The following is a 25438-nucleotide window of genomic DNA, read 5'->3' on the forward strand; positions in this document are numbered from 1 at the left end:
ACCCCTGGCCTGAGTGTTAGAATTCAGGTTAGTGCCTACACTGGGGCCGCGGGCAGGGTGGGGGTGGGGGGGGGGCGGCAGTGACAAGGGGTGAACAGCTCCGTGTTTTCTGGGATGCCGATCGTGCTTGAGTTCTTGCCCTGGGTATTTCACAAGTGTGTTTTCTTCCTGAGGATTCGGCGAGCTGTGCCCTGAAGATGTGCACCTGCTTTTTTTTTTTTCTGTAAGGGTTTTATGTCTCAACCAAAAATTAAAATATAAAAAAATGTTATAGGCATTTTACAAATGACAAAGCATTGGGCTAAGTTTCGAGGGGCTCAGCGGGACACTTCCGGTCCCATGAGTACGGGGGTGGTTCCGAGATGGGAACCCAGGAGCGCTCAAGTCTGCAAACCTGGTTCTGGTCCCCCTCGTGGTGGCTTTCGACCGAGCGGCCCTTCCCCGAATGACCTGCAGGGGGAGGCAGAGAGCAGGGGAGGCGGCACAGAGCGGGAGGCCCCCGGCCAGCAGGGGGCGCTGCTGCCGCAGGAGGCTGGGCCGGCGGAGCCGGGGAGGCAGGATGGGGCAGCCCCAGGGAGTCAGCTCTTCCCCCGCTTTACAGAGCGGGACCCCGAGGCCCAGGGAGCAGGAGGGGCTCTCCCAAGGGGTGAACCAGCATCTCAGGATCCCCCCAGTCCAGTGTTCCTGCCCGGGAACCTGACCTGCAATTTCCCAGGGCTGAGGGCACCAGAGAGACCCTAAAGGTCAAAGTGGGGGTCAGGACCCCCAGATCTCCCCTTAAGAGTAGGCCCCCCTGCTTCCACCGGTGCCCAGACAGCCCTGCTATGAGGCAGGCGGGTGATGGAGCTGAGCCTGGGTGCGGTCCAGGGGTGAGGAGCTCTCTGAGTGAACGTCCTGGCTGCTCCCTGTGGCCGGGCGCCCACCTCGCCCTGTATAAAGTTGGGGGGGGGTGGCAGGGGGCGAGGCCAGGTGGTGCCCTTCATGCTGGGGCATCCTGCAGCGAGTCTCCTGACGTTTTGAATTTCTAACTCGAGGTTTCAGGAGCAGCTGCCGAGCCCTCTGAGGTTGCCGGGTGATGGTGCCCATAGGCAGAGGGTGGTGGGGCCAGGCTGGTATAATTCCCCCTTTCTGTGGCCTGGGTTTCGTCCTGCGCACCAGCAGCCAGCTTTCGGGAGCACAGCTTAGGGGTGGCGTGGGGAGGTAGGTGGGAAGTAGGTGGGTGGGTTCAAACTCTGCAGCTGCCTCTCACACTGTGTGACCTGGGGCTCATCACTCCCCCTCTCTGAGCCTCCTCTGTAAACTGGGGAGGCTGAGCGCCGTTGCCAGAAAGCGGGCTCTTGTATGCAGTGAAATGCCCAGGGGGCTCTCTCCCCTCTGGCCGACCCCATTCGGCCAGCTGGCGTGTGCTGTGGTGACAGCCAGAATTAAGGGCTTTGAGGACAGTAAAATTTTAATTGGGGGAGGGGTAAGACTTCCAGACGGAAGAATTGCAAATAATTCCCCTTGGTCAGCCAGTGATCGAGTCAACACCCACAGTGATGGGTCCTCTTGAGAGCTTACACCCTTGATATGATCGTGATGAAAATGACCCTTCACCTGTGTGGTCTGCCTCCCAAAACAGAGCCCCCAGTCTACTTTTGAGAAGAACATCAGAGAAATCCCAGTGGAGGGACGTTCTTCAAAACACATGACGAATACTCCTCAAAACGGTCCAGGTGATCGAAGACGGGGAGAGTGTGAGAAATGTCACAGCCCAGGGGCGCCTCAGGTGACATGGGGATTAAATGTGATGTGGGATCCTCGGACAGAGAAAGGACATTAGGGAAAAACTAAGGGCATCCGAATAAAGCCAAGACTTTAGTTCCTAACAATGTATCAGGGTTGGTTCATTAACTGTGACAAATGTACCAATAGCATGTTAATAACAGGGGAAGCTGGACGGGAGTGCATGGAACTCTGTGCCACTTGCACGATTTCTCTCTAAAACTATTCTAAAATTTAAAGGAGATTAGAAACATGTCGAGGGTGGACGTGAGAGGGCTGACTTTTTATTTTGACTAATGAAGACGTGAAAGCTCTCCCAAGCCACCTCCCCTCCCCGTTGTTTCGTGAAAGAAAGGATGCTCGTGACAGCAGGAAGGCGTCCATCTCCAGATCAAGGAGGAGAGCTGAAATGGAGTAAGTCCCAGAGAACGGGAAATGCAGACTCTTCTTTTTCTCATCTCGCCAAGGCCCCACGAGAAGTGGGGGGCGGCGTTCGCCCTGGAGAACGAGGGCAGAGCGAGAGATGCTCAAGGAGGACCACGGCCGAGAACACAAGCCGTTCTCCCCAAGCCGGGGTGGGATGCTGGCGTGTGAGGGGCTGGGGGCAGGGATGCTGGGCGGGGTGGCAGGCCATGAGGCTTCAGGGCCAGGTGGGTGACCAACTGCCCCGCTTTGCTGGGACCAAAGGGTTTCCTGGGCAGTGGATCTTCAGTTTTTAGACTAGGACAGTCCTGGGCAAGCTGGGATGGTCCATCACCCTAACCAAGCTGGTGGGCGGGGGGATGGGAGAGAGCACAGGCCTGTCGTAAGGGGACAGCGCCAGCCCTCAGCAGCCGTCCCTCTGAAAAGGGAAAGGCAGGCCTTGTGTGGCCACATCTGGTGATTTTTATTATTTTTTTCAAGGGAAGCTGGAAGTATGTTTTTTTTAGGAAGATTAGCCCTGAGCTAACATCTGCCACCAATCCTCCTCTTTTTTGCTGAGGAAGACTGGCCCTGAGCTAACATCTGTGCCCATCTTCCTCTACTTTATATGTGGGATGCCTACCACAGCATGGCTTGCCAAGCAGTGCCATGTCCACACCTGGGATCCGAACCCCGAGCCGCCGAAGTGGAATGTGCACACCTAACCGCTGAACCACCGGGCCGGCCCCATGGGGATGGTTTTTTGGGAAGGGTAATGAAAATGTTCTAAAATCGACTGTGGTGATGGTTGCACAACTCTGTCAACAGACAAAAAGCGGCTTAATTATACACTGTAAGTGGGTGAATTGTATGGTATGTGAATTATATGTCAATAAAGTCGCTAAAAAAAGAAGCACAAATAAGCTAGTTCTGCTTCGTTGTGTCCCAGCTCCTGTGCAGCTTCGAGCAAGGCGCTCCGCCTCTCTGGGCCTCAGTTTCCCACTTGGAGAACACAAGTGTTGAATCAGGTACATTCTGAGGGAGCACCCAGCCCCGAGAGCTTATGGTTTTATTATGACAGATGGTCATGTCTGTGCCAGGGTCGCCTGCCCACTGAGACCTGGGATAATATGGGTCAAGAGTGGCCCATAAACTCAGAAGCTGTAATCCCGCCCACGACTAACAGACCGCAGGGGCTGGAAGGAGTCAAGTGGACCCCAGCGGAAACGCACAGATGCCTGCCGTTGACAATAGACATGTCAAAAGATGCAATTAATGAATTTGCCCGCGTTTGTTGCCTTTTTACCAAAAATCTCTCGGTGAAGGTCACCTTCAGCTCACAGAGGGCGCCTCTTGGGCCCGCACACAGTCAGAGATGCCTGGCTCCGATCCATTTACTTGCTGTGTGGCCCGAGGCAAGTGCCTTGATCTCTCTGAGTTGCAGATTCCGCATGTTTGAAAGGGAAGTGGTAATGAAGATTCAATGATAACTTGAAACTCCCCGGGTTGGTGCCAGCGCGAGACAGGCGCCCATCAATGGCAGCCATTCTGATTCCTCGGCCTCAGTTTCCCCATCTGCAATCCGACAGGGTTTATCTACACCAGTGGTTCTCATCTGGGGGCAATTTCACCCCCAGAAGACGTTTACGGTTGTCACAACTTCCTTCGGGGCAGACAGGGCTCCTGGCATCTAGCGGGCGAGGCCAGGGATGCTGCTAAATATCCTACGATGCACGGGACGCCCCCACAGCACGGCATGGCCCAGCCCCACCGGTCAGGACGGCCCAGCCGAGAAACCCGGACCAGTGAGCTGAGGTCCCCTCTGGCTGTGGGAGTATCCGAGGCCGATCTGCGTCACCTTGTGCCGGGAAAGGCCGTCTTACGACCCCTGCTTGGCCGCATGAGGGTGGCCTTGGGCCTGGAACGCATCCTCAGCAGAGATAAGAGCCAGCTCATGGCCTTGTACGGGGGTCTCCTTCCCTGTGTCAGACCCGACATGTGCTCCGTGTTCCGCTTCAGCGTGTGAGTGCGTGCGTGCGTCCTGTGGCACCCGGCCAGCCCCACTGCTGTGTCTGTCCCCGGTGGGGAGGGGACGAGGTCCTTCGTTCTGCCCCACAGGAGGGGTGCGTGCAGGCCAATGGTCCTGCGTCAGCTGCCAGGAGGGACCCGCTCATCATGGGGGAGCCGGATATTTTCATTATTTGTGTGGTGTATTGTCTGTTTCTCCCCCACCAAAATATCAGCTCCATGGACAGTGTCTGTTTGGCTGCTGGTGGATCTTCAGTGTGCAGCACAGGCCTGGCACACAGTCAGTGCTCAATAAATACTTGTGGCCTGAGTACTTGCCCGGCTGTCCTGCTGTGGGGGGTGAGGAAGGAAAGAAGAGGTCAGACTCCCTGCTGGCCGGGAAGAGCTCTCCCCCTCTCACCCCCGCCCTCCTCCAAAAGGCTCAGGGCAGGATGGAGCTGGTGGGAGACCTGGGCACACACAGCAGGCTCCACCCTGTGGGATGTTGTCCCCTGGGGGTCCCCAGGGTGGGGAGGGGAAGCCGCTGCTTCAGGTCCTCGGGGCTGAGGCCCAGCTCCACCACTGACTCCCAGGTGCCCTGAGTCTTGTTCTTTCTAGAATGTTCTCAGCCTGGTTTCAGTCTAATGTTAAGAGCAGGGACTCTGGAGACAGGCAGGGGGCTCGCTTCCTGGGCAAGCGTCCTCTTTGTGCCTCAGTTTCCTTGTCTGTACAATTCGGATAATATCAGTGCCTCTCCAATAGGGGGTTGTGCAGGTGAAACGAGATCATCTAGCACAGGGCCTGGCCTGGAGGAAGCCTGTACGAGATGTGCCAGGACGCTCTGCAGAGCTGGCCGTGTGTTTGCTGAGGGCGCCCGAGCATGGATGGAGGCCCAGGGGTCTTTCCTGTGCGACCCAGCACTTCCGCTCCAAGGTGGGTTCCCAGGAGTGATGGAGGCACACCCAGAAACTCGTTCACGGATGTCCACAGCAGCATTGCTCAGGACACCAAAAGGTGGAAGCAGCCCGAGTGTCGGTCACCTGGCTGAACAGAGAGACAGAATGTGGCCTAGCCATACAACGAAATGGTATTTGTTAGTTAAAAGAATGAGGTCCCGAACGTGCTCCCACAGGGATGAGCCTGGAGAGCATCCTGCCCGGTGAAAGACACGAGAGGCCCCAAATCGCGTGATTCCGCTGACGTGAAATGTCCCAAACAGGCAAATCTAGGGGCACAGAAAGGTAGACCAGTGGGTGCTTGAGGCCGTGGGGAGCGGGGATGGTGGGAGGTGACAGGGGAGGGAGCACGGTTTCTTTTGGAGGTGATGGAAATGCTCTCAAATTGTGGCCATGGTCACACACATCTGTGAATATACTAAAAATCATGGAAATGTGCACTTCAAATGGGCGAATTGTATGGCATTATATCTTGATAATGCTGTTTAAAAAAAAAAAAAAGATTTCAAAGCTCTCAGCTGAGCCAGGCCCAGTTTTCTGGGCATTTCTTTAAAAGTCACGCACGCGGCCTCCAGGGGGCCGTGTCCGGCTGGTGAGATGTCGGCATTTTTATTTCTGCTGTCAGCTACACAGACTCCTTCATCCGCCTTCCCCACGTCCGCTGCCAACCCCTCACCTGCTTTCTCCTGCTCTGCGTCGTTGCCCGGGTCCCCCGGCTGCGCCCCCACCTCCCTCCAGTCTGTCTGTGTGTCTGTCCATCCCTCAGCGTCACTCCCTCGTTCCAGCTCCATCTGCTCATTACTTGGGGCTCCCTCCGTGGCTGGGGATCAGGGGGGCCACGGCAGGGGGCTGTGCATGGGAACAGAGGGGCTTGAACTTGGGGATGGGTTGACCAGGGAAGGCGGCCCGGGGGGCCAGAGGGGGCTGCAGCCCCGTGCCCTTGGCTGGGAGGTCACGGTGTGGTCGCCTCGCCTGGCCCTGCCCAGCTGTGCAGGAAGCCAAGAGCCTCCTGACCAATTGGAGATGACGAATGAGGCAGCTGGGCGCAGAGGGAAGTGCGTGGGCCCTGGCCATGCACTGGATTCGAATCCTGCCTCTGCCAGCCCCCGATGGTAGCCTCTGGGTGGGTGGTCTCCCTTATCCCAGCCTCAGTTTCTTCATCTGTAAAAGGGGGCTGATAATGGCACATAGGCCGTAAGTTTGTTGCAAAAAATGAAAGACAGTGACGTGTTCTAAGCATTTGGCGTGTGGCGGAGGATGGTTTATGATGAGTTGGAAGGCTGCGGGTGACGCTCTGGAGTTCCAGCCCCACAGTAATTCTGGTCGGCTGTGTGACCCTGAGCAAAGCCCTCAACCTCTCTGAGCTCTGTTTCTACATCTGTGAAACGGAGAAAACAGTTCCACCCGTTTCACAGGGGGGCAAGTGAGGATTAAGGGGGGCCCAGCACAATGCGGTCATGACTCAGTTCTCTCCCCCTCCACTCTCGGGACGTTAGCCCAGGCCGCCCACCACAAACCAGCCCTCTCCTCTCTCTGGGCTCACCTGCTCCCTTCCTCCCAGGCAGCGTCTGCCAAAGAGCGGACTTGAGCACATCTGAGCTGCGTGGAGCGGACGAACGGCTGGAACTGAGTTTGGAACGGACGTCGAGGTGCCGCGGTCGTGAACAATGCCGTCCACCCCTTCGCCGTGACTCAGCAGTTAGGATGCAATGTCCCATCGCGTGGGGGTCCTGGTGACCTGCCAGAGGGGCTGTCGTGACCCCCCATCCCGGCATCGAGCGAAGAGACCTGGCAGCCGGTCCCTCCTCCCAGCGCACAGGGTGCCCGTGGCGGTGACGCAGGGTCCTGATTCCTGGGGCCTTGGCTGCCTGCCACCTGGGGCTGGTGGCGGATCAAAGAGGAGGTCTCCTGGAGCGCCACCTGCGTCACCTGTGTCCCTTTGCACTTATAGAAATTTCATCACAATGACCTGGGTCATGTAGGTGGCTCTGGCTCTGCCACCCACCAAGTCTGTGACCTGGGAGTCGCCTCATCTCAGCTTCGGTGTCCCAGGCTGCAGAACGAGCATCGGCACGAGACCCCATCGGCTCACTGGCTCATTCACGGATTGGAGCATTCAGTTGCCCCACAAGCGTTTGTTGAGCGCCTACTGGCTGTCCCTGCAGAGTGCTGTGCTGAGTCTGGGTATCCAGCTGCGAGCACCTGATGAGGTCCTGGCCCTCATGGAGCAGACATACCAGCGGGGGGCAGTCAACACACAAGCAAATCTAAGTCGACAGATTGTGGTGCGTGCCACCAGGGAGAAGAGCCGCGTGCTGGGACCCGGGGAGGCCTCTGCGGGGAGTTGCCATGGGCTGAGGCCTGGAGCATGAGAAGGAGCCGGCTGTGCAGGAAGCACATTCTGGGCAGGGGAGCAGCATGTGCAAAGATCCTGAGGCAGGATGAGGCTAATGGTGTTGTCAGAGCTCACTGGAGGGTGAGGGGGCCTAGGGGGCAGGAGGAGGGGGTCAGGGAGACCGGCTCGGGGTTAGGACAGCCTGAGGAGTTGGGGCTTCACCCTCGGCTCAGGGGGAAGCCATCACAGGAACTTTGGCTGGGGAGGGACGTGACTGGATCTCGTGAAACCACCCCTGGACTCCCAGACGTTTGCCGAGGGGCCTCCGGCATCCCGCCCACCGTGCTGGGCTCTGGAACCGGATGATAATTATGAGAGTTAAATAGCGCTGAACACTCACTCTGTGTCAGGGACCATGATAAGCCCTGATATATATTAATACGTGTGTGTGTGTATTTTAATTAAAAACTTCCTCCAACCTCATAGTGACTCTATGAGACAGGCCGATCACGATCCCCATTTTACAGATGGGGAAACTGAGGCACGGAGACGTCCAGTGACTTGCCACAGGTCACTCAGATGGTAGTAAGAGGAGGGGTTGGAGAGAACCGGTCTGAGGCAGGAGGAAGGGTTGTCAGGCTTGGGGTGTCTGGCTGGGTGACTGACGGGCAGTGGTGCCCTCAGGATGGGGGCCCCAGGGAAGGAGCAGCTCTCTTGGGTAGAGGAGCTGGCGAGCGGCACAGGGCACTCCCTGTGTTTGTTTATTGGGGTGGAGCAGGATCCGTTTGTTGTACCTGGGTTTCTGACCCTTCCTCACAGAGGCGGCATGGGGTGGTTGTCAAGAAGACGGGCCCTGAGCTGTGTGACTTTGGGCCAGTCACTTAACCTCTCTGTGCTTCAGTGTCCTTATCTGTGAAATAGGGAAAGTGATGGTAGCTCCTCCCTCGAAGGTGTGTAGGGATGAAACAAGATAAGGTTTGTGTGGTGTCAGCGCCCAGAACATGCTCAAAATATGTTAATAAGGAAGAAAAAGGCTCAGGCCCGGGGAAGTGGACAGCAAAAGGGTCCCGATCCAGGAGATGCCCCCCAGTAAGATGCTGAAGATAGTGACAGCTGGCCCCACCTCCCAGAGCTCAGGAATCCCCGCTGCCCCGGGCTCCCTTCGGGGTAAATAGCCAGGGTCCCGGGCCCTGACTGAGCGGCCTGCCAGGCTTGGGCGGGAGGATGGAGCGAGTGGCACTGCGGTCAGAGTCCTCCCAGGTCCCCTTCCTCTGTGGCCGGGAGCAGACGGGGCAGACCTGGTGCCCGCCCCAGTCAGGGCGAGGGCGCTGCCCACGCAGAAGGGTCAGGAGACTGTCACACGGCGCCTCGTGTGTTCACAATGCCCATCTTTTTGTGGCAGAGTCATCTGAAAAGAGGGAAACCCCGGGCAGAAGTCGCATGACTCTCAAAGGGCAGGCGGGCAGGGGCCCCAGCGGGGACACCCCGATCCCCCGGGGAGCCTGGCCCAGCCTAGGCACCCCTTCCAAAATTACATTTTGTTTTGTTTATTCAAGATGTACCTAGATTTTATTTCTGTTGATTTAAGACTGGATATTTCTTTTCCAAAATATTTTCATCATATACAAAGATTTGACTTTATTTCCAGATATCTCCAGCGCTAGTTCGAAAGTGTGTGTCTCAGAGGTACTGATCGCAAGAAAAATGGGAACAGCGTGTGCCTCCGGAGGTGAGCAGAGGGCAGCAATTACGCCCTGCCTGGCGCATCCCCGCCGGGCCGGCCGCTGACGGGACAGGAGCAACTTTAGAAGCACAAGGAGAACGCACGCGTCTCGGTAACCTTCTGAGAATGTTCACAGCGGGCACTTCCTTGACGCCGGTCTCCCCCAGCAGAAAGATAATTCATGTGAGCCATGAGTGTCATTGTAATTTTCTTGTAGCTGCATTAAAAAAAGTAAAAAGAAGCAGGAGAAATTAATTTTAACAATATATTTTATGTAATCCAAAATACTGACATTTCGACATGTAATCAATGAGATGTTTTCCATTCTTTTTTTTTTGGTACCCTGGGCCCTCCCACCCCCACCCCAGAGCCAGCCTTTGCTCCTTCCCTGGGGCCGGGAGAAGGGCCACCGTGGAAATCCTGTGGCATTCTAGGCATTCGGCCTTTTGGGGGCGGCCAGGCGCATGGGACACTCCAACCCTGCGGGGCTGAGGGCACAGCGGGGTCACCACGTGGAGGCTGGGCTCTGTCCTCTGGGAGGAGGTCTGGTGGCGTCTGCAGGACTGATAGCAGGGCCCGGGGGGCGTCTCCCTGGGCCTGGAGTCCAGCCAGCAGCCCCGGTCTGGCTCTGCACGCCTCCCCCGGGCTGGGTCCGGCCAAGGACTGCGTGAGCCGGGACGTGGGCCCGAGGCCCCGGGGAGCAGGTGGGACTGCGAGAGGCTGGGGGGCCCGGAGTCCCTGAGCTGTCCGTCTGGAGCTGGGACTTGGGGGGCCTTGTGTCCTCCCTGGCCGCTCCCCACTCTGTAAGCGAGGTCTCCAGTGGGGAAGGGAGCCTGGGGGCCCTCTCTGTCTCTGTCCCTCTCTGTGCCCCCCTCACCTCCTCTCCCGGCTCCGGCCATCCTCTCACCTCTCTTAGCCCCCGTGGAGGGGCCGCTGATTGCTTAATTCTGCTCTCTCCCTGCACCTGTAGCGGGGACCCCCAAAAGATACGTCAGGTCCTACCCACCGGTGCCTGTGACTGTGACCGTATTTGGAAAGAGGGTCTTTGCAGGTGTCATCAAGTTAAGGATCTGGATGGACGGTGGGCCCTGCGTCCAGTGATCACTGTCTTTATCAGAGAAAGGTGGGGGAGATCTGAGACCCAGAGATGCCGCGAGAAGGCCACGTGAAGAGGGAGACAGACACTGGAGTGACGCGGCCACAAGCCACGGAACGAGGAGCCACTGGAGGCCGGCAGAGGCGAGAAGAACTGACCTGTGAGGCCTCCGGGGACAGCGTGACCCTGCCGACCCCTTGATCTCAAACTTCTGGCCCCCAGAAACTGCGAGGGAGTCCATTTCTATTGTTTGAAGCCCCCCGGTTGGTGGCAGGTGATGACAGCAGCCCCAGGAGTCCGACACACCGCCCACAGCCACGTGCCCTACTGTGCGCTCAGCCCACTGTGGCCCGTCTACTCATCTCTGCCCCCGGGGCCACATCCCTGTGCCACCACATGCTGTGAGCCACGACTTTAACCACGTTAGGCCTCAGTTTCTGCAAATGTGCAGACACTAATATAAAGTATATATATAAAGTATATATATATATAAAGTATAAATATAAATATAATATAAATATAAGAGACAATAATATAAAAAAAAACACGCAGCCAGTGCCTAGCCGAGCCGGAAACATCGAGAGCGGCCCCGACCTGTTATCACAGCTGTTGCTACTCGGGGGGCGGCACCTGTCATCCTGGAGGCAGAGGCGACGGCAAATTCTAATTGGATGGGGAGGTGTACGTCATCAATAAAGATACCCCGGGATGTTTGGCCGTCACAAACCGTGCTCAAAATCAGCTTGGAGGACCGTGTTACTGGTGTAGCATGCTGCCTGGCGCCGTGTAAGTGGATGTAATTAGTGGTGGGACCCGCTCAGCCCGCTGGCAGAGGGGGCCGCCCACCCCGCTCATTGGCTTTCATTCGTTCACGCCACACCCGTTTCTTGAGCAACTGCAGTGTCTGGCACAGCCGACAGCAAGTCAGTCAAGCTCCAGGGCCACCCCCTGGGGCGCTCAGTCTTCTTGGGGAGGCAAGTGATCAAGGAGAGAGGTAGCACAGAGTGGGGAGGTGGGGGGGGGTGTGGGGAACAGGAAGGAGGGTCCCACCCAGAGGGGCTGGGGTCAGGGAAGGCTTCCCGGAGTGAGAGGAGGCCGGAGGCCAGAGCAGAAGGACAAGTAGGCAGGGAGGAGGTAGGGGAAGGCATTCCAGCCAGAGAGAATAGCACGTGCAAAGGCCCAGGGGCAGGAGCACATGGAACAATAGGGACTCATCAGCGTTTTGAGAAGTCAGGGCACAAGGAGGAGGGTCACGGTGAGCAACGAGGCCCAAGAGATCTCCCCGAAGAGCATGGCCTGCGAGAAGGTGGGGCTTGTCCTCGGGGCCCTAGGGGTCATTGGAGGGTTTGAAGCAATTCTGGTTCAAGGCCAGGAGTGGGCTTCCTGCATCTCTGACGAGTCACCGCTCTTTGTGCTCCAGACCTGAATCTCACGCCCATCGAGGTAGGTTTTCATCCAGAGGGACTCAGAGTGCGAGGGGATTTGGGGAGCCAGGACTGTCCCCAGAGGCCAGGGGTCTGGGAGCACCTGCGCCCGTGGAGGGTCGTCCGTGGCTGGGGGTGCCGGGAAGGCTCCAGAAGCCCCGCCCACAGCTGGTGACTGACACCCACACTTCCTCACGGCCCCCGGCCTGGGGCAGCGGGAGGTGGGTGCCAAACCGAGACTCTTGGGGGCGCCTCCCACGCAGCCGGCTCCGGAGGGAGGAGCGTGAGCGCACTGTCGCGTGTCCCCTGCATATGGTCTTGCACGCCGCGCAACCCCGCAGCTCCGGGTGGGGCGGCCGCACCCCGAGCAGGAGGCGAAGCCGGAGTCCCGGCGTCCGGCCCTGAGCCCCCCCGCCAGCCGCCGCCGGACCCGTCGCCGAGGCCCTGCCCCCCGAGGCCGGTGTGTGGTCCCCAGGAGGAAAGAGGGGCCGCCCTGACCCTCTTAACCCGGCTGCTGGGAGCCTCGGCTGCCACCAGCGGACGGCCGTCTCCCACCCTGACCCGCCCCGCTGCAGCCCAGAAGGAATGACACCCCTCTTGCTGGGAACCGCCCCCCCAAAAGCCACGTGTACCCACATCGCATCTCAGGCTGTCTCTAGGGGGCCTCAGCCCAGAGGAGGTGGTGCCTCAGTTCCCCCTTTAGCATCTCCCCGCGTGCCCTCCATCCTTCCAGAGTCTCACCTCCTCGGCCCAACCTTTGAAGCCTTTCCTCATCTATCCCCGGCTGACCCCTCCTTGATGCTGAGGTCCTGTGCTAGCCCGCTGCTCAGTAAGAAGCGGCCAGGCCAGCTTCTCTGGACCTCTCTGCAGGGGCGAGGTTTCCAGAGGCTCCCTGTGCATCCCTGCGTTTTGTTAGGGGTTGACTTGGCTGGACCCTGGAGCTCCAGACAGCCCAGCTCCCAGGAGGATGAGCCGGAGGAGAAGGAGCCACGACGCACACGCTTTTCACACGAGCGTGGAAAATCTGGGGAGGCTCTGAGCACGGCAGGCTCCCTGGGCCAGGGCCACGCCAACCTCGGGCTGGTCGGGGCTGGGATGAGTAATAGCGGTTGGGCAGGATAACCCGCTTGAGAAATGAACCAGGTCTTATTTTGGCTCCTGATTCATCGCAAGAGAATGCAAAGTATTTTCCCCTCCCTCCGTCTCTTTCAAAGAGCAGCTGTGTTTTTGTGTTCTGAAGGGCTGTGTTTGCCGTGGGCCCCTGGAGAATCAACAGGCCCTGGTTGTTTAAAGCCTCGTCCTTCAGGCAGGGCTCATCCAACTGCAAATAACAGAATCCCGCTGGAATTAGCTTATGCCAAAGCAGAACGTATTGTTTTGTGTCGCTGGAAAGTCAGGAGCGCTACAGCTTCAGGCACGGCTGGATCCAGGGGCTCAGGCAGTGTTGTCCGGGATCTGTCTCCATCTCTCAGCCCTGGTTTGCTTTCTGTTGGCTTCACTCTCAGGTGGACACTCTCCACCTGCTGGCAAAGATGGTGCCTCATGGCCCCAGGCTTCTATCGCACCAGCCGAGTGGAGATTTCCTCTTGCGGAACAGCTTCTGCAAGAGTCCTAGGGCTGAGTCTCATCGACCCAGCCAGGGTCACAGGCCGGTTTCTGAAGCAATCGCCACAACCCGCCTTAGTCAGGTGATGACTCAGCCCCCAGAGCCCGGGGTGGGGCTGGGAGAAGGCAAGCTTTGGGAGCAGAGGTGAGAGATGCTGTGGACACCTGGGGTCTGAGGGGGTGGAGCCAGGCTGTCTGGGAGCGGCTTGTGGGGACTCTCTGGGGAGGCGGCTTTTGAGTGGCAAAGGCCTGGCCCCTGGCAAGGGGGCTCCGATCCCAATTTCCTCAGACTCAGAAAAGTAAAAGAATAAGATCATTCCTACAAGTATTATGGAACAGATTCAGACCATCTGCGGGAGCAAGTCCTAAATTCTGGGACTTTCCTCAGTCAGCCCAGATGCCGGAACTCCTGAGGAAACGGCTAAGAACACAGGATCTGACTGGGTTCCAATCCTGGCTCTGCCAGTGCCTAGCTGTGTGGCCTTGGGCAAGTCACTCAACCTCTCTGTGCCTCTGTTTCCTTATCTGACAAATGGGGACCATGACATCGCCTGCTTATCTTATAGGACTACTGTGGGGATTAAATGAAGTCTGAGAGGCCGGGTGACATGCCCATGTCTCAGGGCTGATGCCAGGTTCTGGGCTCTTTCCATCCCCGGTGCTGGCATGTAGCCGGAGGCTGTTGACTGTTTGTTGAATGAATGAATGAAAGATTATAAGAAAAGGTTTATCTCTTTCTGCTCAGAGCTCCGTCCCTGGGTTCCTTCAGCCCACAGCACAGGGGCACTCGGGGTCTCCTGAGAAGCCTGTCTCAGCCTCGGTTCCCCCAGAAGCAGCCTCGGAGGCGAGGATGTGGGTGCAGGCAGTTTATTTAGGGGGTTATCCCCGGGGACACTGTCATCACCTCTGACCCATTGACCCCCGGGGAGTCCCCCCCTTCCACCCCCAGGTCTCACGCATGGTCCGTGCGCCTCCTGCCGCGCTGGCCTGGACAGCCTTCCGAGAGGGGACAGTGGCGACCCGGCCTCCCGCGGCCCAGCTCGGCCCCTGCAGCGCCCCTCCCACTGCATTCTGTGGTCACAGCAGGTCACGGGTGGCCCAGCTTCTGGGAGAGAGGAAGCAGCTGCCACCTGGGGATGGAGAGAGCTGCCACCTACTGTGGCCACGGTTTTCAATTAATTTTTTCGATCATAAGACGCTTAACTGCCATTGTTGGAAATCTGTTACGATGCACGTGGAAGTAAATGTACGACGGCAGGGGATGTAACTGGAGCCCCCTAGAGATGTGCAGTGCGCAACCTGCACCACGGTCGCGACAGCCCTGCTGATGTCACGGGGTTCCTCTCTTCTTCTCACACGCCTCGCTGGGGCAGGCGTCTGTTACTTTTGAGCGCCCAGTGTCCAGCACCCTTTCTGGGGACAGTGACTCCCCGTCGCCACCGGTATTTTAGTGGGGCTGACCCTCTCCTCCTCCAGGGGTGGGCGTGTGATCAGAAAAGTCTATCACCCTAACCAGAGCGATCGGTCCGATGATGGCACCTGACCCAAGCTGGGCCCGTGGAACTCAGGCACGGGACTTCTGCCGACACCTCTGGGAAAGAGCTGTTCTTTTTCAATTGGGGTTGCTTGACTGTTTGGAAGCCTGGAGCTTCTACTGGGGACTGTCTTTGCCACTGTAAGAGAAGGGCCTGCCCGAGGGTGAAACAGTCACAGAGCAGAGCAGAGCCAAGAGAGGAATAGAGATTCCTGATGACAGCATTTGAGCTCCTGGATCCAGCCATGCCTGAAGTCCTCACCACAGACTTTCCAGTTATGTAAGCCAACAAATTCCCTTTGATGTAGGTTTCTAAAAAGATATCTTAAGGAGACAAAGCTTTATAGCTATTTGGGTCATGATGAGGATTAAATGAGCTAACAGTATATGAAATATGTGGCTTCTGGGGGGGCACATGAAAGGTCAGCTCTCAGGAGTTTCCATTCTCCTCCCCCACCCCCGAGCGAAAATAGTCCCAGCTTAAAATCTACGAAATGTATTAAATGATTTCGAACAGGCCTGGACGGGTTTGGCTGCCTGTAGACCAGCACACACTGAAAATTTGACATCATCCGCCTGTACTCTTGACACCCGTATTCTTAATTTAAATCCTGAAAAGGCGGCAGAAAAGCTTTAAATAACCACGGGAAATGGTGCCAAGACAATCCCGAGACGCCCTTTTTGGTTCCCCTGCAAGAGGAGAGCAGGGGGCGGGGTGGGGGCTGGAATCTGTAAAGCGTTTGCTCCATCTGCACAGAATTAACAGGAGTTCCCGAGTGTGGAGTCTGGACCCGGCTCTTGTGGGCTGCCTCCTCCTGGGGGCTCCGGCCTGAGCTCGGCTGTCGCGCTGGAGGGGTCCTCGGGGGTCTCCCTCCTGGAGCCCAGGGGTCACCACGGCTCGGGGTCTGCGTGTTGGCAAAAGGATCCTGTTGCTTGTTTACTCTGGGGCCACGGCCGCCCGAGCTGAGCCTTCCAGATGCTTCCAGCTGGGTCCCCTAAACAGGCCAGGCTGCATGGCCCCCCTGGGGCCTTGCTCGCCATCCCCACCCAGGCCGCCGCGGTGGGTTGCTGGAGCCCCTCCTGCGCGCCCCCTGCAGCTTTGCACTGCAGGCGGGCCGAGGCCCAAAGCGCCCGCAGACGTGGTTGGTGGTGTTCCGTTTTATTTTGCTTTGCTGTGTTTAGTTGGAGCTGGCCATGCAACCTCTGAAGGTTTCACAGGAAACCATGGATGCTGGTTTCTTTGCAAAAACTGGAAGGTCTCGCAATGCTGGGCCTGCCTGCCCACCCGGCAAAAACCAGGTGCCACTGGTCCCTTCTCTTTGGTTGGGGCCCCCAGAAGCAGGCTCTGGGACCCGCATCTCGTGGCCAGTCATTTAGGAGGCGGGGGGATCCAGGAAGCACCCGTGGGGGATGGGAAGAGAGGCCGGGAAGGGAAGGGACCCGCGCACCAGACTCACGCAGAACACGCCCTGTGTGCGAGAGAGCTGGGTGTCTCCCTCCAGCTTCTGTCTGGCGTTGGTGGAGCTGCATCTGGGGTATTAATGCCTCGGCCCTGCCAGTTTGCCCAACAGAAAGACCTCCTGTAGAAACTCACAGATGGCGAGTTGCTGGACACGCTGTTGCCACGTCCTGGAAGGGCAGCTGCCAGAGATGCCCTTGAGATGCGGCCTTGCTCCACTTTGCCACAGACCCCACCACTCCCTGTTGTCTGTCTCCCCGACAGAAGGCTGTGGATTCATGCTCATGTTGTCATCCTTGTGCTGCCGATTTTCTTACGGAACGGAAATGTCCAGCTTTGCCCCTGTCGCCTTCAAAAGCGGGGAAGGTAACTATTGGCTGAGGAGGCCATGGGTTATAGCTACACGCTGCTCGCTTTGCCCGTTTCTGTTGCTGGTCTGGCCCCTGAAAGGGGCTGAGCTGGCAGCCTCTCGCCCACAGAGTCAAGTGCCCACCCGTTCACGGGACATTCAGGGGCCTTGAGGTGCTGCCTGTTACCTGCTAACACCACGGGGGGCTTCCTCCTCTGACCCCACTGGGGGGCCGGGCTCTCAGCCTGCATCCTCTCAGCTCTCCTTGCGACAGCCCCGTGTAGCCCCCCAGAAACACCCCACCCCTCGGAAGCAAGGCCATCCCCTGGATCTATCGCCAGGAAGAAAAGCATCCTGCTGTCAGCCCGTCCCCCGTGACGAAAGCCCGGAGGAGCCCAGCGACCCCACTCGCTGAGCCTCCCACCCCCCTGGTGTCCACAGTTCAGTTCAGGTCTGACTCACGGAGTTGGCGCAGACCCCACGGGTCGAGGGCTCCGTCCCACGAGACTGTCCCCGACTTCAGCCACCAGCCATGAAGGGGTCCCCAGGCTGCCTGTGCTTCTGCCCGGCCGGCCACAAATTCGGGGGTCCCACACCCGACTTCAGCTTCGATGATTTGCTAGAAGGACTCAGAGACCCGGGAGAAGTGCCATCCTCACTCCTACAGTTTCTCAGAAAAGATCCAGGTGAACAGCCGGGTGGTGAGGGACGTAGGGCAGCGTCTAGAAGGGTCCCGAACACGGGGGGCTCTGTCCCCTGGAGTTGGGGCGTGCTACCCTTGTGGCACGTGGTGTGTTGGCCAAGCTGGAAGCCGCGATCCCCGTCATTTGGGGATTTGTGTCGCAGTTTCTTGCCCGGAGGCGTGATCGGCCATCCTTAGCCACAGGTGGTGGCGCTCGCTCTCGGGCCCCTCGCCCTCCCTGAGCTCGGGGGTGGAGAGGGGGCGCTCAAGGTCTCACCCCAAAGCACGAGGTGGGTTTTCCGTGATCAGCCCCCATCCTGAGGGTGTCTCTGTTCCTCCACCCCGACCCTGAGTCATCACATCTGCCCACCAAACCCACTCTGGCCGCTCAGGAAATTCCGAGGGTGTCGGGGGCCCTGCGCCAGGAACCCGAGGCAAAGGCCAAGTGTTTGTTTCCGTTAACACACATGCACACACACGCACACACAAACACACACAGCTTCACTTTTTGCTGAGTTGCCACCTGGACCACTCAGACCGCAGGGCACGGGGTCCAGGATTCGCTTCTCCTTCTGGGGCCCCCTGCTCTCCTGCCCCACTGTCCTGTCCCCGTGGGTTTTCCTGCCTCCCTTTCCCCAGACCACACTGTGTGCCTGCCTGCCTTCCTCCCTCCCTCCCTTCCTTCCTTCCCTTTTCCAGTGTATGTGTTTGTCAAGCATCCATCAGCTAGGGGCTGAGCTGGGTGATCTGTGCTGGGTAGTCTGAGCTGGGTGCCCTGTGCTGGGTGCCCTGAGATAGGTACTTGTGCTGGGTGTCCTGAGATAGGTACTCTGTGCTGGGTGCCCTGAGTTGGGTGCACTGCGCTGAGTAGTCTGAGCTGGGTGCCCTGAGATAGGTGCTCTGTGCTGGGTGCTCGGTGCTGAGTGCAGCTCGGCTTGGTGCCCTGAGCTGGATACTCTGAACTGGGTACCCTGAGCTGGGTGCCCTTAGATGGGTACTCTGCACTCAGTACCCTGAACTGGGTGCTCTGTGCTGGGCGCCCTGCCCTGGGTGCTGGAGGAACAGCTGTGAGTGAGGCGCACAGACCGGGCTCCAGTGGGCGTGTGCCCGGCCCCACCTGGCAGGCCTCCCCGGGATCTTGGAGCAGAGAGGCCACTGACCTCCCCGCTGCCGTCCGGGGTTGCGCTGATCCGACTGAAGCGTGGTGCGTGCACAGAGGCACTTGGCGGTTCTCTAGCAGACACACCTGAAAATAAGGCGCTCACAGAGCCAAAGGTGGAAACAGCCCGGCGTGCACCCGCGACCAGTGGAGGCAGAACATGTGGTCCACCCACGGGACACACAGCACTCAGCCACAGACAGGAGTGAATGTCTTGTATATGAGACCACGGGGATGGACCCCATGCTGAGCGAAGGGAGCCAGACCCAGAAGGACAAATGCTGTGGGACTCCACTCACAGGAAATGGCCAGAATCGGCGAAGCCACAGACGCGGAAGGCAGATCCGTGGCGGCCGGGGGCCGGGGGGAGGGGAGGGCCAGCTGAGGGGCACGGGTCTCCCTCTGGGGTGACGGAATATCTTGCAACTAAACAGAGGTGATGTTTGCACAACATTGTGAACGGACTAAATGCCACTGAATCGTTCACTTTCAAATGGTGAATTTTATGTGATGTGAATTTTACTGCAATTAAGAAAATAATAAATTGGGGCCAGTCCTGCGGCCTAGTGGTTAAGTTCGGCGTACTCCGCTTTGGTGGCCTGGGTTTCGTTCCCAGGTGTGGACCTAAGCCACTGTCAGCCACGCTGAGGTGGTGACCCACATACAAAATAGAGGAAGATTGGCACGGATGTTAGCTCAGGGCCAATCTTCCTCTCCAAATAAAATAAAATACAATAAAATTTGTGAAGAATTGACAAGACAAAGGGAGCAGCTTGAGGCGTTCCACATGCCAAGGTGCAGTATTTTGGGGTAGGGTGTCCCAAACCCCATCAGCCCAAAGCCCCCGGAAGCTGACAGAGGGGCGTGGAACAGATTCTCCCCTGAGTCTCCCAAGGGAGCCAGCCCCACCAGTGCCTTCATTCTGAACTTCTGCTCTCAAGAGCCGTGAGGGAACACAGTGCTGGTTTCCTGAAGCCGCCCGGCCTGTGCTAATGTGTCGTGGCAGCCAGAGGGAGGAGAAGGGACAGAGGGGGACCACTGCATCTGCGTCCCGAGGAGCATCACCCGCGAGAAGCGGGGCCTCGTGCCACTGGACCGGGTTCCAGCCCTGCTCGCCCCGGGACCTGCGTGAGCCTCAGCAGCCCCGTCTGTGCCGTGGGGAGGGCAGCGCCTCCTGCCTCCTGGTGGTGGCGTGGGAAGGCGCGAGGTGTGCTGGGAGGCGGGTAAGCGTGCGAGTCCCAGGGCCCGGCCCAGACCCCGCCGAGCAGCGACATCCACCTCCATCTTTGTCCCCATCTTAGAGTTGAGGAAACCGAGGCGCAGGGAGTGACGTGGCTTGGCCCAGAGTCACGGGCAGCATGTGGCAGGGCGAGGCCGGCTCTCGATTCCAGGTCCCGAGTCCAGGACGCTCCTTCTGGTCGGCCTTTTCTCTAGCCACCCCGTCTTCCCAGCTACCTGCCCAGGGCCTCCCTGCCTGCTGAGCCCGCGAGCGCGCGCACACACACACACACACACACGCACCCCTTCCATCTCGCTGTCTCCCCGTGACCCCGGCTTCCTCCAGAGCTGCTTCCTCCTGGAAGCCTTCCCTGACTGCCTCCTCCCTCTGGGGCTCTCCCAGGAGCCCAGGCTGAGGCAGCAGGGTCCCTGCCCTCCAGGACTTGGCCGTCCCAGAGGAGAATGTGAATTACTGATGCCTTGGCGGTGGGGCAGGTCTAAACAGGCAGAACAGGGTCTGCCACCCTGAATTACCTAGATAATTAGGAGAAAGCAGCCCCGGAGACGTGATGGCCGGGGACCTGATGGCTGGCCGCATTGCACGTCCCCCCAGGGGACGCAGCTCTGGTCTCTTTGGCTCCGTGAGCGTCCTTTGTCCTCTGCACCCACGGGGATCCGAAGAGGAAACAAAAACTCGAGTCAGGAAGCGGATGGCCTGGCCGTCTCGTGGGAAGGGGGCATCTCAGGCCCCGGTGATGCCCCCACAAGGGACAGCTTCTGCAGGGACAAGGGCCGCTGTGCATCTCCAGGGACAGGATGCCGGGGTGCTGGGGAGGGGCCCACGAGTCTCTGGGAGCCACAGGGCGGCTGAGATGGGGCCCATCCCTCTGCTCTGGTGGGCGGGCTGTTCCCCCAGAGCTGACTCATCGCCTAGGCACGTCCCTTCGGTCCCCCCCCCCCCCCCCGCCTTCCCGGGCCGGATGAGCAGAGAAGTGGGGAGTTGGGCTGGGGAGTGGGGCAGGTCCAGGCCCTGAGGGACTTTCTGTCCCGCTTCCCTGTGCCTGAGTGTCCTGCTCCCCTGCCCACCAGCCACACGCAGTTGGCTCCAGCCACAGGTGGCCCCACAAGAGGTCAGCCAGCCACTCCCATGGAAACGGCGAGGCAGCTACCTAAGGCCCTTCCTTCTTCGTTCTCTACCTGCCTTCCAGGAAGCCCAGGACCGCCCACCCCGCTGGCTGACCCCGTCTCGGATGACTGAGAGGACACTGGAGCCTGAGGCCACCATGGCTCCCAGCGTCCCTGGCCTGGAAACCACCTGGTCTGGCTTCCTGGAGAGGCCCCGTGGTAAAACCCGGGCTGGGCAGGCCTTGCGCAGGGTTCCCTCCTCCAGTTTCGGGGGGCCGTGGGCAGGGTCCTGAGGTCCCCAGGCTCCGAGGCTGGCTTTCTCCATCCTCCCCACGGCCCCACGGCCATGCGGGCACCCACGCTCAGACGAACCTCGTGGCCAGGCCAGGTGGCGATTTCTGAGCCCCAGGGGAGGCAGGAGGCCGCGGGGGTGACATCTGTGTGTGTGGATACGAGACAGTCACACTCATATCCCGCCCACAGCCCGGCTCCGGGGAACTTGCTCCTGCTTTGTGGCTGGTTCACCAGCTATTTCCAGGCCCTGGTGGGTGGCACAGAGCTTTACAGGGTTGTCCTCTGTGGGGAAGGAGGCTGGGTTTAGGGAATAAAAATGGAGAACGCCTCGTTGGATTTGAATGTCAGATAAACAACAGATACTTTTTTAGCATAAGTATATCCCGCATAATATTGGGGACATACTTATGCTAAGAAATGATTCATTGTTCATCTGACATTCAAATTTCACTGGGCGTCCTCTGTTTTTTTCTGGCAACCTCCAGATTTGGAGGTTCTACTCCCTTGACTTTTCCTTCCTCTCTCGTGGCGGTGGTGTCTAAATATTTCAAAGAGGATTGACATTCCTGTTGAGGTCTTGATCTATCCCCCACATACACCCTGGCCGCCACTGATTCACACCCGCCCAGCTCCACCCAAGAGTGAGGCCCTGGCCGCAGGAGCCAGCTGGTCTTCCTTCTGATACATTATGGGCCACCTCGAAGGGTTGTATAGGTTGCCCACAGTACGACTCTGTATTTGAGAAGACCACCCTTTGCAGTTGTGCAGTGCACAACCCTATACAGCAACTGTGCTCCCACTTCTAGATTTTGACCAGCAGGAATTTTCTTTCTCTTGTTTGCTCCTCAAACTGGGCTGCCCAAGGACACCATCCCAATCCCCGCCCCTCCCCCCCGCCCCCAACTCCCTTGATCCAAGGAAAACTCAAGCAATCAGGGAAGGCACTGAAGCGATGTTGAAAAGCAGCTGAGTGCCCAGGCTTTGCACAGAAGGGCTTTTGAGGCTCAGGGCCGACCTGGCATCTGCTGGAGGGGCGCTCCGCTCCCGCTGCCTGGCGTGCAGGCTGGGGTGCAAGGGGCCGGATTAAAGATTTCCTGCCCGCCCGCCACATCCTCTCCCGCTTCTCCCTCTGCCCAAGGCCTGAACCCAGGCATCATTTTAGAAACGTAATAGATCCTGGGCCGCACATTCTTGGCCTGGCGCCCGAGGGGGCAGGCCCTGCAAGAACACAGACATTTCTTTCTTAGGCCACGTCGAGAGAGCGCCTCTGTGTTCCCCGGGGACGGGCTTCTGAGGGGCCATTGTGCGCAGACAAACCCCTCGCACACTCGCTTCTTTGTGGGGTCCCCCCGCCACCCCAGCCCACCCGGGCTGCACTATTTTGCAGGGTCAGCGCCAACTTCTCTGCCTTTCCTGGGCCTCCCCCCGAAAGCCACCAGGAGCAGAGGGGCCATGGATTCGAGGGCCCCAGACGGTGGTGGCCGCGAGGGCCCCTCTGCCGATCGCCGGGGTCACTTGGGGCCTGGGGAAAGAGGGCGGGTGTGACTTCAGGATCTGGAGCTCGGACAGCAGTGAAGGCTTTTGTCTCCTCCCCAGGCCTCACAAGGCTGCGCCGTCTTTTCAGATTTCACGGACTCGCCGCGTCCCCGGGACGGGCGTTCTCGAGGCTTCTGCAGTGAGAGGGAGAAGCGGGGGAGAGCCTGCTCCTCTGCCTTGGAGTACCCCCACCCCCAGCTTTTTCTTTTTAAACAGCTTTGTTGAGATGTCATTGCACACCATACGGTCCCCGTTTGAAGGGCACCGTCCCATCAATGGCTCTTAGCAGACGGAGTCGTGCGGCCATCACCACCGTCCACTTTAGACCATGGTCATTGTCTTGAGAAGACACCCTGTGCGTTTCCCTTATTACCCCCCACCCCGCCCAGCCCCCGAGCGGCCGCTCCTCTCCTTTCTGTCCCTGCGGATGCGCCTGTTCTGGGCGTTTCTGGTCAATGGAATTGGACAAAGCGTGGCCTCCGTGTCGGGCCTCTTTCCCTGAGCATCGCGTCCTCCAGACTGGTCCCCACGCCGTGTCAGACTTCACTCCTTTTATGATGAGAATATTCCACGGTGTGGACAGACCACGTTTTGTCCATCCGTTCATCTGCTGAGGGGCATCCGGGTTGTTCCCTGCCGGTTACTGTCCATCATGCTGCTGTGAACGTTCCTGTCCTCATTTTCAGTTCTCGTGGGAGTCCCCCAGGCTGAGGGTCACACGCCCACCGACGGCCTTTCTCAGGCCGGGACTTCCTTCCCTGGGGTCCCCCCTGCCCGACTCACTCTGCAGGACCCAGCTTCCATCCTTTTCTAACAGAGACCACTCCCTGTTCCTCTCGGCCACTGCGTCCTTCGCCCTGTTGCCCACTTGCTGTGTGATCTGGGGCCACTCGCTCAGCCTCTCTGGACCCCAGCGCCTTTATCTGGGAAGCGAGGATTTAATGCTGACCCCACGGGGCTTCTGTGAGGCTTGAGTGGGCAAGAGCTCATGGGCTGGATGCCTGGAGAGGGGTGATGCGGGAGGGGGGCACGCGTTTGTTCCTCTCTCCCACCAGCCACTCTCCCTCTGCCAAGTTCCAGCCCCAAACTAGGCCCTGGTTACATCAGGGACCTCCCTCCTCCTGCCTTCAAGGGGCTCGAGCCAGAGCAGAGAGTCCTAATCAAGTGTGCCCCTGGGGACATTTGGCAACAGACATCTTTGATTGTCATGAGGGGGGTTTGCTGGTGGCATCTGGTGGGTAGAGACCAGGGATGTTGCTAAACATCCTGCAATGCACAGGACAGCTCCTTCCCCCAACAATGAATGCTGCAGCCCTAAGTATCAATAGCACCAAGGCGAGAATCCCTGGTCTAATGATATTATTATTGCGTGTGTATATTTGCAACTCGGCCTCTTGCCAAAATGGGTTAGAAGTAACTAATAAAGATACAAGGGGATTTTTTTTTAAACAAGGAAACTGTGATTAAAAAAATAACAGAAGGGAAGGGAAATAAAACAACACCCACGTTAAAGCATACTACTGCTTCTAGACTGGGATGTATGTTTGGTCTGAGCTTCCTAGTGGCCAGAGCAAAAAGGGAAACAATGAATTTCAAGATTCTTACCATTCCAAAGTTGAAACAAATAAGAGCTCGAGGGAAGTCTGGCTTTCCTGGTCCTGAAGAACTCAAGGCTTTTCTCTGACAGGCCCTTACCCAGGGGCCACAGGGACGTGCTGGAGCCAACAGCACTGTCCTCAACCACAGCCCTACAGGGAACACAATGGCGGGTGTCACATTTTCAGAGATAGTGTGTACTCAAGGCTGACCCCCAGGCGGGCAGAAGCAAGTACTCCAGCTGTGGCTTCTGGGCCGCGGCGGGCGCGTGGGAAGGGCTTCTGGAACCAGCATTGTTTACAAGTAACAAAAGATTCAGCCTTTGGTGGCGGGTTATGTGTTTGGGCTCCAGTCCCGCTCTTGGAGGCCACGAAGGGGTGCGGGTTGGCGGCTGGGGACCCTGCAGCCAGGCCTGGTCCGATCTGACCCCACCGTGCTGCTCAAAACCTTCTCAGACTCCTCATCACGTAGGGCAGCGTCCAAACGCTTCCTCCGGGACCCGGGGGCGCGTCCCTGACTTACCAGCGGCCTTTCTTCTCTCCACCCACCTCCCTCCCACACGCCAGCAATGCCGAGCTCCAGCTGTCAACCCCCCGGCCTTAGCCACGCAGTGTCCTCTGCCTGGAATGCTCTCCCTCCCTCTCCGCCTGGCTCATGTATTAAGACTTGATTGCGGGCCGGCTCTGGTGGCCCAGGGGTGAAGTTCAGCGCCCTCTGCTTTGGTGGCCCAGGTTCAGTTGCCAAGCGAGGAGCTACATTACTGGCGGCCCACATGCTAGAAAACAGAGGAAGACTGGCATGGATGTTAGCTCACGGCGAATCTTCCTCAGCACAAAAAAAAAAAAAAAAGGACTTGACTTGAGCATCAGTCTCTTAAAAAGCCTTGGTTGAATTTCCTGTGGTTTCTTTTGCGTCTCTCTCTCCTTCCCACCTACTCCACCATGATTGCTGTCAGAACGCCTGTTTACTCACTCATTCAGTCACTCATTGTTTCTTCTGTCTGGAATGCCCATGGTCGGTCCTCCTGTCACCTCCCCTTTCCAGGGACACAGGCAGTGGCTCAGAGAAGTTGCAGAGCCTGCCTTGGGTCACACAGCTAGGGTACCTCGGAGCCAGCATCAAACTCGGGTCCTCTGGCTGGAGAGCCTGTGCCCGGCAGGCCGGTCGTGCAGGG

General features: G+C 58.3%; 1 long non-coding RNA gene across 1 annotated transcript; it reads right to left on the minus strand.

The window, feature by feature from the left end:
* Positions 1-9087: 9087 nt before the first annotated feature.
* Positions 9088-12784, minus strand: LOC111767563 (uncharacterized). Its single transcript, XR_002799338.2, has 2 exons — positions 12449-12784; positions 9088-9404 (listed from the first exon to the last, which is right to left on the minus strand). It is a non-coding gene; the product is annotated as an uncharacterized lncRNA (long non-coding RNA).
* Positions 12785-25438: the final 12654 nt, after the last annotated feature.

Source organism: Equus caballus, chromosome 13 (assembly GCF_041296265.1).
Source record: "Equus caballus isolate H_3958 breed thoroughbred chromosome 13, TB-T2T, whole genome shotgun sequence".
Classification (NCBI taxonomy): Eukaryota; Metazoa; Chordata; class Mammalia; order Perissodactyla; family Equidae; genus Equus; species Equus caballus.